Below are 11465 nucleotides of genomic sequence, written 5' to 3'. Positions count from 1 at the left end.
GTGAAGTGTCGAAGAGGGCAAAGTCCTGAAAACATTTAAAAAAGCCACTCAATGGCAAAAATGTTTAAATGTTGATAATTTGAATAAATAAACATTTAAGTCGTACAGTTATTCTCGTATGCCTGTGATTCATATTATAACATTTGTCATCTAGTGATTCAATATTTATGATTAAATATTTTAAAAATCAATACATTTCTTCTTATTTTTTTGAATATTCTTTAATTTATTTCTGTTTTGTTTTATAAAACAGTTAATAATTTTTTCTTCACGTCGCCCAGCCACAATTGAATTATTCTATTTTAGGAGGTTCATAGTTAACCATTAATGTTGGATAAGTATCAGCAAATAAATTTTGATTGATTGTATTTTGCTTTTCGTCAGAAAATTTTCACTCACATTGAGACGTCACCATATACAGGTGAAGGGCTACAAATGTACACCTTTAGATATCTTAGGATCTTAGGATCATTGAGCAGTGAAGGCCAACGCCTACCGGGTTTTCGGATTTAAGGTCTAATCCGAAGGACCCGCAACTATCACTTTAAAGTGCCGAGTGCATTGCTAAGGAACATTTCTTACCCATTTTTCTTTTACTGACTTTAGGTCAGTTGCAGCAGAGATCCGAACGCAGTACCTTCCGATCACGGAAGTAGTGCTCTACCGATTGAGCCACCGTGACGGTACAGCCTTTTGAAGTTCGATCAGACATTTCCTGATGGGAATTCGTTTAAAATACCATTTACATTACACAAACAATAGATATTGCTTTTGCAAATAAGGAAAAACTACCAACAAAAAGAATTTGCTAAATTATTTGCAGACCTATTTTTGTATTCATATGAAGCAGAATTTATCCAAAATTTTAAACGTGAAAAGAAGATAACATTTGTTGTTGCCTTCGACTCTATATTAAGATATATCGACGACGTATTGTCAATTAACAAAGAACATTTCCTTTCTTATGTCGATACGATATATCCCGGTGAGCTTAAAACCAAAGAGTCTGACACATATGTTTCATATTAAAATATTTTCCTTGAAAAAAACATTGATGAAAATATAACAACCACTGTATTTTGACAAACGAGACGACTTTAACTTTTCAATCGCCTATTTCCCTTTTCTTACGCAGAAATATATCTTCATCATCTGCATACGGAGTTTAAATCTTACAGTATGCCCTACGTATGAAAACTTTTTACAACTAGGCAAGTTATTAATAAAGTAATTGATGAGACAAGAATATCGGCAGTCTCGTTTAAATTGTCGAAACAATGGCCTTGTCCGCAAATACAGTTTATCATTGAGTCAAATGCTGAACGATGTTTATCATTCTAATTTCTAGGCCATTATAAACACTGAATTGTCGAAGAAAACATCCGTTTTTTCCTGATCATGACATGGCGTACACAGCGGATGTGACCGGTCGGCAGGGGATGCTTAATCCTCCATTGCATCTGACAACACCTTTAATATTTGGAGGTCCGTGTTTGCTAAGCTCCTATTTTGTAATGTGGGACTTTTGAGCTTGAATTCTGTTCAAAATCTCCATGTATATCAATTCAATGAATTATTAGGAAATAACATCCAGTATTCAAGCTCAAAAGTACATGAAACAATATAAAACAAGAGCAGAGAAAACACGGACCTCCATCACATCAGAGGTGGCAGACTCTGTGGTGCCTTTAATTCCATGTTAACTGGGAAACCTCAAGACAACATATGGAAATAATTTCTCATTATTTCTTTGTTTACGTTCATAGCAAATCAGAAGTTACTGAATGTTGTGAAGACTTTTTAAACAACTTGATTTTGTGAGCGTGTCTTTTTTTTCTCTAAAAAAATGGATTTTTCTTTTCAGTTTTCGACTTTAAATACAATTTCTTTCGAAAAGTATCAAAACCTCACCAAAAATGAAATCTTAAAGCTTGCATTGCATTCTGGGGAGAAAACTGTAGAAAACATTGTACAACTGGATTTTATGGCTTTGGATGTCGTCATAAATGCAACTGTTCTGAAGAAGAGAAATGTGATCGTTGGAATGGCTTGATGAATGAAACTTGTACATATTTTTGATCTTCTAAACAATAAATTTTGAAAAGTTTAGAATCATCATATAAAAACGCATTTAAATCGGTTGAATATTGCACTAAAATTAAAACCTCACATGTATGATGTAAGTTTAAAGCTTTTTATACTTTCATTCAATGTAATTATCCTTATAAAATACATTGCAAGTCTACAAAATTCAACGTACTATAACACGGACGAGACCTTGTCATGGAAATGTAGAACATAATAATAAGAACTACAAACGATTTCAAAGCACAACAAGATATGCTTGTGAAAAAACTTATGCCCCCGTATGGCAACATAGGAAAGATTAAAATGTTCTTAAATGCAAATTTTCTAATACATCCGTGTATATTGATATTAAAAGTAGGGTATTCTCACTGAAAATACAATTGTGAAATATGAAAGTAGGCCAAGGTTAAAGTTTTTTCATAAGTATGGAAATTTTTCAGGTCAAGGTCATTGGTATTCAATGAAAAGTCTTGCCACAAAAAAAAAATATATATATATATATATTGAAGCAGAAAAAAAATCCACAGTGCTCGGTAGAAGAAACACGAAAAACTTTAGTTTAGTTTAAGGTCAGACGAGACGTTCCTCAAAATCTGTTTTGTATATCTTCGTAATGTATGAAAAATATTCAAAATTTTAATAACATTCTTATTTCTAAACCAGTTTCTAAACATTTTTAAAAAATCCAAACACTTAAACATTTGAAATAGGAAAATTAAATTTCTTCCCCAAAGGATTATATAAGAAAAACTACCCCTGGTATCTTGCAGAAATGCCTGGTAAGGTACCTCAATTTTTTGTGAGTGAACGAGTTTAAGTAGCAATACTTCAATGACAAACTCTGAGAAAAATTTATCTATTATTAAGGAACGTCTCGTCTGTCCTTAAGCGCTTTCATTTCAAATCTTCAGAAGCTTTACAATACGTAACATAGCAACATAACGTCATAACGTCATAATAAGCGGAATATTACATACAAATGTCTATTGTGACGTCATAGTTAAACTTTGCGGGAAAACTGTAGAATGAAAATAATAAGTATAATTTTTACAACAATTATGCTCAATGTTCAGTCTAGGTTTGAACATATGTATAAAATGTTTTTCTTTCTCACGTCTCTGAATATCACTTTCACTTGCAAGTTTGTAAAACGGAAATATAGTGAATTGTTTATTTCCACAAGTATCCAAATGTTCACTCAGAGGGATTTGCCGATATTCTGGAGAGTTAATATGTTGTCGGTGGACACGCACCCGGGCACGCAATTGATTGCTTGTTTCCCCGATATAAAATTCTTGGCATCCAGCACATGTTATTACATATATTACATGTTTAGTGGCACAAGACATGTTTGCATTGACTTTGAATTGTCTTCCATTAAAGTCATAAGTTGATCCTTCCATTATATGTGTACACGTCCCGCAACGCGCGTCTTCACACTTAGTCACTTTGTAACTATTCTTAAAATGGGACGAACACAGAATTCTTCTAAGATTCTTGGGCTGTCTTCTGCTGTTAATAAATTTTACATCTCTATATATTTGTTGTGTTGACCGGTCCGTTTTCAGAACGTTGTTAAGTTGGTGTACTATGGGGGTCAAATTGTGATTCCTTGGATTGTGGGTATGCACAAATGGAATTATATCCGTTTTATTTTCCTGGGTTTTTGTAGACAGTAATTCTGACCGTTCATATCCTTTGGCTTTCAATATCCCGTTATCTATCAGGTTTTGAGGATATCCCTGTTTTAAAAGGTATAACTTGAGTTCTTTTAGTCGGATATCTCTGGTGTTTTCGTCACTAACGATAGCACATAAACGTCTAGCCAGATTGTATGGAATTGCTGTTTTTGTGTGATGAGGGTGACAGGATATATAAACAAAATGTAAATACTGGTGGGTGTCAGTTGATTTGTAGAAGATATCCGTTGAAAGTTTGGTATCTTCTTTGACGACAAGAACGTCAAGGAAAGGTAATTCCATATCGCTGCTTTCCATGGTAAATTTAATGTTGGAATCTAAGTCGTTTAATAATTGGGGGAAAATTGATAATCTCTCAATGTTGTCATTCCAAAGAATGAAACAGTCATCTAAAAATCGTTTCCACTTTGATGTTATAGCTTCAGCGTCCTCTTCATCGCCTTCTGGCTAAGTTGTAAGGGATATTTCTTTTGGTGTGAGTAGAATGGCACGAAGTGAAGTTTAGATATCGGTGCGTATCCGTGGTTTTATAAAAAATATCCGTTAAAATAAGTGAGTTTTGCTTTGTGACCATGACGTCAAGGAAAGGAATAGAGGAATCACTGTGCTCCATTGTGAATTGAAGATTTGGATTTATTGAATTTGGTACCGTGTAGCGTGTTTGTAAATCCTCTTCTGATTTGTTCCAAAATAGGAAACAGTCATCTAAAAATCGTTTCCAATAATCCCTTAAATGTTTCCCAATATCTTCACCCAATTCATCGGAAACCTTTTGATACAATGTTTCTTCAAAGAATCCCATAACAAGGATGCTGTATGTTGGTGCCATTTTAGTCCCCATGGTAGTTCCTTTGATCTGTTTATAAAAATCTCCATCAAAATGAAATGTGTTGTTTTCCAGTATAAATCTAACTGAGTCTAGAATAAATTCTGAAGAAATGTTTCTTGGAATTAACTCTGGGTACTTTTCAATCCAAAATTTTATGGCTTCTTGTCCAAGATCATGTGGAATATTAGTATATAGACTCTTCACATCAAAGGTTACAAGTAGTGTATCTGGCTCCACGTTTTCGGGAATTTTGTTTAAAAAATCCATGCTATCTCGTATGTAGCTCGGGACTTTTTCACACAGATCCTTCAAGAGTATATCTATAAAATTACTCAGTCTATGAGTGGGACACGCAGGACCAGCCACAATCGGTCGAAGTTTCAGAACTGTTGGTTCTTGAGTAGCAATGTATGTTCCGTTCTGTTCCTCTATGGCTGTTTTAATATCACTGCTTTTATGTATTTTAGGTAGTCCATAAAGGTTGCTGGTTTTCATTTCAAAGTTTATTAAATAGTCAAAATCCTTTTTTAATAAATTTTGATGTTTTTTGCATAATTGTTTGAGCTGTCTCATGATTGTTTTGTCAGGATTATCAGGCAATTTGATGTAGAAATTATCATCACTCAGTTGTTGAAGAACTTTTTATAGAATGTTTTGTCCATACAAACTATTGCTCCTCCCTTGTCCGCTTCTTTGAAGATAATTTCAGTTTCTTCACACACACACACACACACACACACACACACACACACACATATATATATATATATATATATATATATATATATATATATATATATATATATATATATATATATATATATATATATATATATATATATATATATATATATATATATATATATATATATATATATATATATATATAAAGCACTAAAAATGACCAACGACACGAACAATGAAAATTGTCAAATTTTCGTACGTAGAGCCTTGTCCCTTCCTCAGGACAAAGAAAAAAAGTTAAAAAGTACACATATATATATATAAAGTATGGAAGCCCTAGCCTTAACCGTTCAGAATGTGTGGCCAAGGTTAAAAATTTTAAAATGTAGGTCAATCTCCAAGGTCAAAGGGTCAAGGTTCATGGTATCCAATGACGTGTCTATTCACAAGGATAACATAAGTGAAGTATGAGATCACTAGCCCTTAGCGTTCAAGATTTATGACCAAGGTTTAAGTTTTTTCATAGGTACAAAGATCTCCAAGGTCAATGTCAAAAGGTCAAGGTAATTGGTATCAAATGAAAGGTCTTTCAACAAAAATATATATGTAAAGTATAAATGTGCTGGTATTTAATGTTCAAAAGATATGGCCAAAGTGAAAGTTTCGAATGTTTGTGTAAAAGTGGGCCAAACTCCAAGGTCAAAAGGGCAAATTTGGTGATATCCAAAGAAAGGTCTTGTCACAAGCAACACACATGTGAAATATGAAAGTCATAGCTCCACTAAATCAAAAGTTATGGGCAAAGTTAAAGTTTTTGCGGACAAACAGACAAACAGAGAGACAGACAGACAGCTAGACAGACGAATGGACACGACAAAAACTATATACCCCCGAAACTTCGTTTACGGGGGCATAAAAAGACAAATACGAAGGCCGTTCAAAAATAACGCAGACTTGTTGCACAGAAAAATATTTGACGACATAATGGGCAAAATATCACACATAATATAAAAGAATCTTTACTATTATGGTCCTCGAAATTTCATATCAAAATGTTGTAAATTGGTATCAATTTTGAGTGATTTATCAGTACATATCATTGAGTCACGGAGCAGCAAAATCTTCGACGTCACAGGCATTATAAAAAAATATGTGATTTAGCTTTTATTTTCTCAACATTTTACCAAGAGAACCTGTACAGTTTGAATTACCTTATCTACTCAACATCCAAACACCATTTCTTGTCAAGCTTAAAACCAAAAAACCAAAAACTGCAGGTATTTATGAGATATAGTGTTATATTGGTGACTCTCAAACAAGTTCTTTACAGTCCGGATAAAGTTTTCGTTGATAATCTTCTTCCCGTCCTCCCATATAGCCTTATTACAGAGGCCTAACGGTCTAAAATTTCACTTTGCTATTTGTGGACGAATGTTACGAATACCCTAGTTTACTATATGTTTTATTATGCAAATTTTGGATCTATGTTAGTGATATCTCAAGCATTACACATAATTTAACAAAAGTGTGGTGCGCCGTCAATTCAGGAGACGTCATTTTCACCGTCGTTTTCACAGGAATCGCATCAGAGAAAAATCAGTATATTGCTGTAAGTACTTCAAATATCATGTCAGAAATCTAAATACGTAATAATAGAACAATTTAAAGATACATTTGAGAAAATTGTTGAAAAATATCGCCAATTATAGAAAATTAATGAGTTAAATTTTGGATTCCGCATGCTTTTGCTTCAATTTTTTTGTCGTGCTCCGTATTTCTCCATCAGCGATATCAAAATACCGATAATTTAAGTAGAATTTTTCTAAAATACAGAAATTTTGCGCAAAATTTATTGGATTCCTTAAGATACATATTTCTGTGAAATTTCATAACTATATGACGTCTGTAAGAATAAATAATAGCACAGTCCGCGTAATTTTTGAACGATCCCCGTATGTACGTGTATAGCGCTTTACAACACTTTAGTTAAAACAAATACCATTATAAATTGTTATAACAAATAAATAATAATTATGTCGCTTAACAACACTAGTTCTCAATAGCTTTAAGATTATAATATTATTATAATCGCATTTATCACCATATTTTGATAAATGCATTTAATACCAGTGCAAGGGCGAGAACTCGTGCGTTCTAATTGTAGTAGTTAAACATTATCCAGATATGGGTTTTAAATAGATGACGTAATATTATCAAGCACCTAATGACGCTGATTGTCATAATCTACCGAAAAAGGTAGAAGGGTAGACATGTTGCAAAATTTCACCCACTCACCCTTCCCTAAAATTTGTGTACATGATTTTGCTGTTTTCTCTTCTGTAATTTCAGTGACAGAAGCATATTCCTAAATGGAAAGTGTTGTGTATGTGGAACACCCAAGCGGTTGGAATCAGAATCAAAGGAAGGATGTGGTCATTATGTATATGGTGGGACCATTTGGTGTTCATCGGACATTTTCTGTTGTAACAAATGATTCAATACTGAGTTTTATTGGACATTTCTAAGGTGTGATACATAATCAGAAAGTCAGTGTCATTGGTGATAGTTGATGATTATGTGATATGTACAGTGCTACTGTACAATGTTTTTTTTTAAAGTATCGCAAGCAACATAGCTTGTATACATATTATGTTGGGATTTTGGTAACGTTCTTTAAGTCACAATCTGGGTTGGGGGCGGCGGAGTTCAGGGATTACCACGAATGATGATTTCTACCATGTCTGGCTCAAAACTCTGGGTAATCTATCCTCAGTACTGGGGAAGATTTGGGGGTTACCTCAGCGGCACCTGAGGGACCGGCTTGATCCTTGTGGTACCAATTTTGCAGAAATTCTGCTTGAACGAAAATAGGTCTGCTAATAACGGTGCGCAATTGGTACCCACGGGCATTCCAATAGATTGGTGGAAGACCCAGTTTCCAAAAACCACTTAGAAATTGTCAATCAGAAATCTTTTTATGTCAACTTCAGAGTACTTGTGTTATAATTAGAATGTTTTTTTTTTAACAAAATAGATTTGTAAATGACCAATAAAAAGGTAAGTAAATTTACGAGTTCCATTTTTAATGAAATAGCAGCTGTCAATTTTATAAAAAAGCCTGGATTTTAATTTAAAGTCGGGAATGGTTGTATATAACTCTTTATTCAAAGAGCAATTTAGCTTATTTTAAAATTTTTAAAATTTTTAAAAAATTTATATCTCTAAAGGAATGTGGAAAATGACCCAAGTCGAGTGTTTTATACCTGCCCTGTTTTATTAACACGATTACAGTTCAGGTCTCAAAGTCGAGGAATTCATAGTTTTGATTAAAAAAAGAACGTTTTAAACATATCCGTAATCATTAATCTTTAGTATATTCAGAAAGATGTTGTACTTTGAACTCAGGTACGTTCAATATTTAATACATCATTGATTTAGTTAATAAATTTCAACTAAGAAGCTTACAATATGCAATGTAAAAAGCTAAGGAAATCGTTATAAAATTGTAGGATTTGTAATTCATTACAATTAAGGATTAGCACAAGTTTTCATAAGGATGCACTTCATATTTGCATTTAATGTTTTATAACTTTTAAAAGATAAAACAATCGCGGTCACCATTTTAATTTTGCATAAAATATTGTGGAAGACTGTCCAAAGTTTTTTTAATCCAAAATTCTTCTTGTTTCTACGGAAAGGTGTACTCAGCGATGGACTTTTAGTGTGGTGATAAATCTTTGCGAGAATTCTAACATAGACAAAATAGAATGATCAGGTAAATTAAAATGTTTGTATAAAAGCTTCTGACCACCATGGTTTATTTGAAATCGATGACCTGATATGATGCCCGTCAAGCGAAAACCACCCTTACCTGCATTATGACGTTATCGAGAAAACGAGCGCTAAAGTTGACGTCATAAATGTTTGCCGCATTTTGCAAATAAATGCAGTGTGAAGACTTTCATTATTAGTTATAATTTCTTCATACAGTAAATGCCTATACTAAACAACATAATGAGTAGTCGTAAGTGTAATTATTAAAGCCCACTGTTTAGTATGAAAAAAAAAGATTTACAGCAAACTGAAGGTGAAAATCCTTCGAAGTAGCAAATGCCAAGATCTTCGCCTTTATTTTCATTTTCGAGGAGCATTTTCTTTTTATTTCTAAAACACAAATATGGATCATAAAAAGGAAAAATAACAATGTAATTAAATAAAAATCACTTATGCAATGTCATTTGTTGTCCGAGGTGATTTTTCTTGGGCAGTTTTAACAACACAACCATGGAAACGTGATAACAAAATAATTGACGTTATCCGATAAAACACAGCGTTATGACGAATAATTTGTATTTTTTATTTGAAAAATTTCACTAATATTTAGTCTTTGAACAACGACATGTTATATATCACTTGAAAGAGGAGAAAATTGTCTATCAGGATTACTCAACAACTCAAAATGTCAAAATTTTGACTTAAGGGTGGTTTTTGCTTGACGGTCATCATATTCTTTTATCAAGTGATCCCTAGATTTCACCAACATAAACAAGTCCACACAGATTACATTCTATTTTATAAAACAGAACGAAATAGGAGCAGGACCAAACATGGAGGTGGGGTCAGGTGCTATCGAGCACTGAGCATTCCCCATATTTTTTAAAGGCCTTTGAAATCTTTTACACAACGAATTTCATTTTATTTATGATCAGATCTAGGAGCACACGGCAAGTATTCACGATGGACAGGGTATTCTGACTCTTTTAGGGCACAAGATCCCATCTCTGATTTTTTACGAATACTGAATGGCGTAGATGAACGCGATTCTTTTTTATCGTTATAATTTTGTAGCTAGGCAGTCATTCAAGAATCACGTATTTTTAAAGTTTAAAGTTCAAGATATTCATCTGTCCACAAGGAAATATTTTCAATTATAAATTGTTTGTAGATTTTATATATGATTATGCATTTTTATGCCATACTTCTTAACAATTAACAAAGCCAAATGGAATATAGGTTCTTATTCTGGTTGGTTTTGATATTTTGTACCACTAATAATTCATATATTTTTTCTGAAGACTCTTCAATTTGTTATGATTCGTGAGTATTTTATTTTATTGCATAAATTTAACAAAAATAAATATAATGAGAACTGACCTGAGTATCAATAATTCTATAGAAAACAAACTAAACTTTTTATGAAGTATTTGAAAGAAAAACATAAAACAGTTTACTTGTTAATGAAAATAAGATGTACCCTTTCTTCTTTCATTTTCAAAAGGTTGGATTCAAATTAGCTAATTTCACAAGATACGTAAACAATCCATAAAAATAAGATGGATTTATATATTGTTTATAAAATATATCCTAGTAAGAAATATTGATTATTTTTACAGAATAGGAAATCCTTCCTGTTGTCAAGATTATAATAATGTTTCAGGAGAGTGCATAGGTAAATTTTCACCTTTATACTTTTTTGCAACGCTCAATTCATATTTGAAGTTTTTTAAAATAAAATTTATTTTGAAATTATGTCACAGCTTGCTTTGGTTCCTTTGGACAGAATTGCTCCAATCCTTGTATCTTCGGGTTCTACGGACATGGATGCCGTAGGCATTGTAATTGTAGTCAAAATCAGACATGTGACAGAGAAAGGGGGTATATTGTTTCTAATACATCATATTCTAGTAAATTTCTTGCATTTTCCTGTATGATTCTATGTCTTCAGCTTAACAGTGGTATTTGTGGCTGACATAATCAGAAAATAACCTTATTGCCATTCTGTCTCACGATATGTAAAATGCCAATGGAATTACAACGTCTTACATATCTTCTAGCGATCTCTAAAAGGAATATACATACAATGCAGGAAAAAAGGATGAAAAAACAGTATCCTATACATCTGAAAATTATAGGGATTTTAAGGGTAGACAGGACACACGTCACATAACTCAAAAGACAGATTACTTCATAGTCACTTTTGTTGTATGTGTTAAACGTTGTTAAAATCAACAGTTCTTGTGTAATGTATTCTAAAATGGATTTGTTTCAATATTTTTCATGACAAAATATTTAAGATATTTTTAAAGAACTTGCCAACGTTTAGATTTTGTGAAATTGCCAAATTCACACATCTGCTTCTTTCTGCAACAGTCTAACATGCCAGT

The sequence above is a fragment of the Saccostrea cucullata genome, unplaced genomic scaffold, assembly GCF_032062105.1.
Source record: "Saccostrea cucullata isolate Sc308-1 unplaced genomic scaffold, CSIRO_AGI_Scuc_v1 ctg5662, whole genome shotgun sequence".
Taxonomy (NCBI): domain Eukaryota; kingdom Metazoa; phylum Mollusca; class Bivalvia; order Ostreida; family Ostreidae; genus Saccostrea; species Saccostrea cuccullata.
Note: the sequence above shows the minus strand (reverse complement) of the source record.